Genomic DNA, 8,005 nt, shown 5'->3' with positions numbered 1-8,005 from the left:
GCAGAGTGCATCACAAAATCTACCTTTGGTGCCAAAGGAATATTAGAGTTGTGAAACACACAGCTCGGAAAAAATCTGCTAGATTTTGTAAAAGACGTTTTGAAAAAAAATAATAATCCTTGTTGGAAATACTCACAAACCTAAAAATCTTTACTGAGGAGACCATCTCAGATGAAATGTATGTCCCATCCTAGAGGATTCTGGAAGGTGAATCCCGAAAAGTGACTTGGCACTGGGGAAGATTGGTTTGGCAAAGATAAAAACTGTGATGTTCCAGATAGGATGAACTGGAGTAGACCACAAAAAGATGTGGAAAACACAGACAAAGCAAATGAGGAAGAACCAGAAACAAATTTTAAGTCCTACAAGAGAGTTAAAAACTTTTCAGATGAAAAAGCAAGAAGGGGTTGGTTTCCCACTAATCCAATTCTCTGGCATTGCATGTCAGTTGGCAACATAACATGGTGGCATAATATTTGGAGTGGCATTTGTGAGTATAAATGATAGGAAGGAAGAAAGTAAAAATAAAGGCTGTTGGCAGAAGAATTTCATCTTGATGAGAAAGTTTAGCAGCCTTGCTCAAAGCTTTCATTAATGAACGGCCATAAGCTGATCAATAATAAGAAGAGGATGGAAATGAGTAGGATTTTAATCATACAAAAAAAAAAAAAAGAAGGTTTTGAAACAGCCTGCTTACAGGAGTGCTGAAACTTGTTTTTGATTTGAGAAAACCCATCTTGATGCATTTACGAATGCCATTACAATATGGTTGCTGGAGAGACTGCAAGTGGTCATGACCCCAAAAGTCCTTCAGCCACACTACCTAGTTCCTCCAGCATCGTGTCACACTCAGTGTCTGTGCTTTTTCCAACATAGGGCTGCACTTCATTCATCACAGCTCCCCCTATGAAGCGATTTCATGTTCACCATCTGAATAAAAAGCAAAGTCATTTTTATAGGAAATGTGCCAGCCCTTCTTTCATGTTTACTGCAATATCTAAAGGCCCATCATCCAGCAGCGAGGCAACTTGGTCTGATGCCTTCAAAATCAATTTCAGCAAGACTTTGGAAAGGTCTCAATGACAGGGTGGGCCCACTTTCAGATGTCACGCTGTTTCCACAGCGTGGAAGGATTTCAAATCCTTTTTCTCTAAAGGTCAGAAATAATTAGCACCATCATCTTGCTTCTGCCCATCCCAGAAATGAGGATGATTTGTAAAATTTGGACTCACATCGCACTTTGGACTCCGGCATTGCCCAGGACTCTAACCAAAGCTAAGCACCTCATCAAGACTATGCATGAACACAGTTTGCTTTGCCAAAGGCTACATCCCAAGAGCTTCCTTACAACAATCACGCAGATGATTTGTGTTCTCATAACTGGTTAGATTCTAAATATTTGATCTGAGTGTGGAGAGAAAACCAGAGAGTCAATGCCAAGCACCAAATCCCAGCCCCAATCCAGGCCTTGCAGTTAATGTGTCACCAAACAAACACTGGTCAGGCAAACATCATTTATTTACATTGCAGCTAAGTCAGTAGCCAGCTTCTACCACAGAGAGATGTGCAACAAGCACAGCAATCTGCATCTGGACTTTGAGATACGTGGGAGCTAACAGAAGAGAAGGAAAGGCAGCCCTGCCAGCTGCTCACCAGCCTTGCTCTTGATGGGTGAACAGTTTTCCTTTGCTCAACTGTTGCTTAGGGCTCTACTCAAAGATAAACAGTACACATGTCCCAATAACAAAGTGAGGAGTACTCAAAATAATCTCAAGGACAATGTTCGGAAACAGTGCCTCCAGAGTGGGCATTAAAGGGAGATGCCTATGTGCCTTCATCCTGCCCTTTGTAAGCTCCCATGCTGCACAACAGAGCTTGCTCTGACTAGCCTCATTCATGATTAAGAATACTACAAAATTCTTTTTTTGCTTCGAATAACTCTCTGATTTTGCACGAGCATATGAGTAACTTCACTACAAAAAGCAGCTCTACAGCAGAGGGCTGCCAGGCACGGCTTCACGTGCATCAGTACATTGCAGCTCAGAAGAGACAGGTTGGCTCATAGTCACATATGCCTGGAGGAAGGAGTTGTTCCTTTGCCCCCAGTCCTGGAGGACTTCAGACCATCCCAGCCAACTGATGTCTCTACTGATACCTCTGTGGAATTTTGTCAGTAGCTCAGTGACACCTGAAGGATCAAAACCACAGAAGCTTGTAACAGCAAAGTCTCCATCATGCCTGAGATTGCATTTGCTGGTGAAGTTGACCATCGTGTGACCAGGTGAACCACCACTGTGTCTTTTCATTGAACACATTTTTATTTACGTGCATGAAAAAATGTATAAGAATTCAGACTCTAATTTGTTCTAAGAATAAAGAACGGGAAAGAAAATACTCATGTTTCCCCTTGGGATAAGATGATCTATTTTAGGAGGAAAAAAAAACCAACAATTTTCACCAAAAGCTGATTCAAAACACTGTCTTTGCAAAAAGGAATATGTCAATATTTTAAAGGGCTTTTTGCCGTTAAAAATGTTCTTACTTATATTAAATTCTTCTGTTTATGAAGGGACTGCTGGAGAAGAAACCCACATAAGGATGTTCTTCATAATATCCCACTGATATAAAAGGATCAGATTTTCTCCAATACAGATTTGCTACTGGTACTAATTAATGTAATTTCCAAGAAATGTTGAGTCTTGTGTTCCTAAAGCCCTCCAGCAATGGCAAGCCCACAGGCCTCTAGGCAATTCAGTGCCTCCCTCTCCTCAGGGCTTTTTATTTTTGTAACATTCCCTAAAATTTCCTTTCCTGTGACTTAAGCCTTTCACTAATATTCTTATTTATACTGCACATGGAGAACTGTTTAATCTTTTGCAGCTAGCGCCTCTGAAGAACATTATGTCTCCCTTTGAGTTCCCCTCTTCACATTTAATGACCCATTCTTTCAGTCATACACCAAAGGTCACGGCTGTTTTTCGACTTTTGATCATTTTTGTTTTCTTCTTCCAATGTTCCTCCAATTGCCCTTCATCTTTCCTTAAGTGCTTTGCCATTCCCGAAGCCCTGCCCTCCAGGAGGCAGGAAGCCACAGATAAAAGGATCTGAAGACAGGAACCAGAGACAAAGAAAAGCTCAGACCAAAACTAGTAGCGTGAGGATGTTTGTTCACAGTACTTCTTGCTCTGTAGTACAACTTCAAAACCTCAGCATTATGAAATAAAAGCTCGGCGTACTTATCTTATCGGAATGAGTTTGCACATTCTTAGCATGGAGTCAAAGCTTCTTTAACAGGGGAGACCAGCTCTATTATTTTCTGAGCACTCATTGCTTTACATTCTTTGAAGTCCACAGTAGATTAGGTTTGGTTAAGACAATCTTTTGTTTTTAGATGCAAATCTGTGCCATTATCACTCACACTGCTCTCCACTTTTTCCAATTTAACATTGCAGTTAAGTCTTTCCCAATTTCTTTTTCTTTACAAAAGGCAGGTGATGCAAGCAAACATTACAGTTTGCTTGCTATAATGGGAAGAGAGGTAGAGAGAAAGCAAGAAGAGATGCACAACACAGCATCAGAATTTATAAGCAAGTTGGATGAGAGTGCAGTGACAGAGACCCAAATAGAAAAGAATGCAGAACAAGCATCTGGGAAGTGATGCAGCATCTGTTTTCTCTCTTCAAGTTCAGGCAAAGGAGAAAAGCTACAAGGTCAGAAATCACTACAGATATCTAAAGCCAATATGACCAAGTTTCAGAGAAGAAAGGAAGTGTTAAGGGAATCAATTTTGACCACAGAATTGGTTTTTTTCTCACTACTTCATACTTGTTTCTCTTCTGAAAAGGGAGCGTTCTTCCTCCAAAAAGTGAAGATTAGGAAACAGAAGATGAAACCTTGTTTAGGGGTGAGGAAATCACAGGCATTTCACAGCAGCCTTAACAATTTACATGAGAAAGATTGCCCAAGTCGGATGACTTTACCACATGGCCACCATCCTGCTCCACAAGAAGACTGGACAGGCCAGCCCTGCGACATTTAGGCAGCACATCCATCACACCAAGAGGGGACAGAAAAACACATCAAGTCCTGCTTTCCTTCCTTTAAAACACCTATGAGCATCACTCATAGGCTCATACGATCTGCTTTTGTTTCTTTGATACGACTGTTTAACATGACTATTAAGTGGGATGTGTGTGCATACACACTGCTGAAGGAACGTTATTTACAGAGGATTAATGTAAACAGTTGTGCAGGCTTTGGCAATGCTGTGATTCACCTTAACTAACCAAGTAGCCCAAACACATTCATCTCCATCAGCCTGAGTTGTGCCTCTGGGCTCCCTGTGCACTGCTTCTTATTTCTAAGTTTCCATTCCCCGTTTCCAAAATGTTGATATATTGACTAGAAATGAAAGAACCGTTTTCAGTTCCTCTGAGTCAAAGCAAATTTGCCTTCAAAGCAGCCAGCTGATTCACCTCCCCCCTGCCGCCCCCGTGTGCCTGTACCCTGACCACTGAAGTCCTTTCCAGCCTTTTCTCCCAAGCACACTTAACGCCAGCTTTCTTGGGCTCCTGTTGACAGCCCCAAGCCAAGGTTAGGTTGCAAAGCACTATGCTTTCCTTCTCTGTGCCTCTGTTTACTGATTAGAAAGGCCAGCCTAGTTCAGCAAGACATTTCCCCCCTTCTCCATCTTCAAAGTGACGTGCACTTTAGCTTCTCAAACAGATAGAAAGGAGGCAGGTGTGCTTTGCTTGCCCTTCTGTGCACCTGAGCTTGGCGGTCAGTAGTTGTGAATTGCATCTTCCCTACGTAGAGGAATTTATACCATGCAGTAGAGGCAGTCAATATATAGCAGTATTGAATAAGGAGAAATTAGATTCACCTGGATTACCTCATCCAATTTAGAGAGACAAATACACTGATTAGGCAATGTTTCACATCCATTCGCACTTGCTTTTGCGTAGGAAAATAAATAAGTACCAGGAAAAAAAATGAAGTTACGTGTTATTTCTGTTCCCATTAATAAAATACGTATAGGAAGAAATTATTAGGGTTGCTCCAAAAGTAATGCCTCCTATTTTATTATGTTGGTCCGTGATGACAGACACAGATGTTGGTGCAGAGCAGCAGAGTTTGAACTTTCCCACCCATATTCCATTACATTTTGTTGCCACGAGACAGATGGCAGCAGAGGGGAAGTCTGACATAACAGCATCTGACACAGAAGTGTGTATGAAGCAAAGGCACGTTATTGTATTTCCTCATGCAGAAAAAATGACACCCACTGACCTTCATTTACGCTTGTGAACACTGATGGAAACCAAACAGTGGATGTCAGCACAGATAGGTGGTGGGTGGTGCCTTTCAGCAGTGGTGACTGTGACAGTGGGTCACCTCCACTGGCACAGATTATTACAAGTGTGGCATGTAGGCTCTTGTTCAGTGCCTGTGATAATGCAAGCTAATAGTGACCATGTTGAAAATCAGTGCTTTATAGCTGAGAATTTACCCTATCAAATAGTGGTGTTGTGCTCTTTGCTATATCTGCTCTTTGCTGTATCTGCTATAGTTTCCATGGAAATACATAGAAAGCATTACATTCAGAGCAACCTGTGTAATTAACAATAATGAGAGTCTGAACAGTCAGAGTAATAAAGATTGGCTACTACAAAATATCTGATGAAAATACAAGAGGATTCATCAGTTTCAAAAGAGATGCCATTTACATGAAAATGAAAGCAGCAGTAATTCCCAGTAAGAAGTAGCAGATCTTATCTCCTCCTTTCTTCTACAGTATCATCATTACCATTTATTACTTTTTGCTGTGCATCATAGATAAGGGGAGGGAGCTCCATTTTATTGCTGTTGAAAATCAGATGAAAAATGCATCTTCACACAGTGAATCATTCCCAGCACAACCACAGAGCAAGGCATGTATAAAAACTCCCCCTGCTCCCCATCCAAGAGACCCTGCTCTACTCTATCCACCTCCCAGAGGAAACAGCAGTCCAAGCCCAAGGAGTGAAGCCATCCCAAGATGAGAGCAGCCCTGAGGCAGCACTGCCATGGGGTACAGTCTGCATCCCAGCAGAGCCCCCAGGGGAATCCTCCACCCACTCCCTGGGGCAGCAACACAGGGCAGAGCATTTCAGTGCACAGAGGGAGCATTGAACATGGAGCTCCACGCCGTGTTCAGAAAAAGGCTGTGTGTCATCCTGCTGCAGAAGCTCCTCATGCAGACCCTGCACATATCTGGATCCAGCTTCGATGCTTTGCTTAAGGCAGTGTTACTGTATTAATGTAGGGATAATAAAGAGCTGTGTCAGTGAGCAGGAGGCCAGTGAAAGCCCTGAGGGTGAGGCTGTACCCAGTCATCCTCACAGCTTGCAGACATTGGGAACAGAATTTGGAAGTGGCAGAAGAAAATGCATCCTTCAGATACAGTTGGGGGGGGGGACAAAGAGACACCTGAAACCCTCTCAAGGTATTTTAAGATACTCAAGCAGAGCCTGTGCTGTGAAAGCTGGGGTGGAAGCTCTAGGAAACTTTATGAAGGAGGGCATGCTGCTAAACTTCACCCTTTCCTAATCCTGGATTTTTGTCTTTCATCTTCAACACAATTATTAGAAGATTCTCTTTACTTTCCTCAGCACTGCTATACATCAGATCTCTAACACATGTGTAGTCATTTGAGTGTGTCCCTGAGAACAAACGTGTAGCCTATTGGCCGTCTGAGCATGCATGTTCATTTCTGACAAAAAAAAATCACAAACACAGTGAAGATGCTTTAGGTAAGAGCATCTGCATCTCACATCAGCCATGGGAAAAAGCTGCCCAGAGATCTTATGTCTTATGGATAAATAAATATACCATCAGAAATTACAGACTTCATCAGCACTTACGATTCCTTAGGGAACAGCAAAGTATTTGGCTCTGGGTCATTGTTCAGCCAACAAGACCTGGCACAAGTTTACCATTTGACCATAGATCTAGATTATTGCTTAGGAAGTTTTCTGTTTTTCCCAGACTGCCTTGTTTGCAGAGAATCGAGTAACCCACAGCACCTAAACGGTAGAAGGAGCCCTATTATAAATATAACTTATTTATACAGAATGTGAGTAATTAAAACAGAAGTGGAACTCTTCAGATAAACACAGGACTAGAACTGTTGCTATAAACACGCTGTAGGCTTTCTGCCTGCTGGTCCCTTGAGCCAAGCTGCTTTATTTGCACACTGGGACTCTTGAAAAAATGATGTACACAAAAGATGCACATCTAACAGTCTTCACAGGGTGAGCTGTGGAGCTCTGTGGTATCAGTGAACCTTGAAGAGCTGACTGGCAAACAGCCATTGCTGCACTTCTTTCTGAAATGGAAAATTCCTTCCTATCATTATCTGCGAATTTGAAAAGCCTCAGTTAAACCTTTTCTCTCCCTTCTCTGAGTATTTCTTAACTCCAGATACATCATGTCAGAAATCTGCATTTTGATTCACTTCATGGTTGCTTGAATGCCCTCTACTCAGTAAAGAGAACCTCACTGCCTCCCCAAAGAAGTCATGCACATTAGGTATAACAGATTGCCTTCTTAAAGTAATTGTTTCTTCATTTACCGTAATACAAGTCAGGCACTCCATCTCAGACTAAATACTTCATTTTTAGACAACAATTTGAGGTTATTCCCATCTTGTGTGCCAAATACCTACATTTCAGAGCTTAAACACTGTACTGCACCTCTTTCAGGCTGAGGTGAGTTGCATAGCTTACACAGAATACACAGCTAGTGTAACACAGAGGCATGGATGATCAAACCTAGCAGGAGTTTCAAAAGATATCTCACTAAATTACCTACAAGTATCAGTGAAAATATTTGTGGTAATTAAAATACTGTGATGTGACAGCATTTTAAAAACATTTAGAAATGACTGCGCTTATCTTTGTCTCTTGCATGCTTTCTGTGAATTTATCAGGTGAGTGAATGAGATATAATCTTACCCTAAGCTGAA

The sequence above is a fragment of the Lagopus muta genome, chromosome 19, assembly GCF_023343835.1.
Source record: "Lagopus muta isolate bLagMut1 chromosome 19, bLagMut1 primary, whole genome shotgun sequence".
Lineage (NCBI taxonomy): Eukaryota > Metazoa > Chordata > Aves > Galliformes > Phasianidae > Lagopus > Lagopus muta.
Note: the sequence above shows the minus strand (reverse complement) of the source record.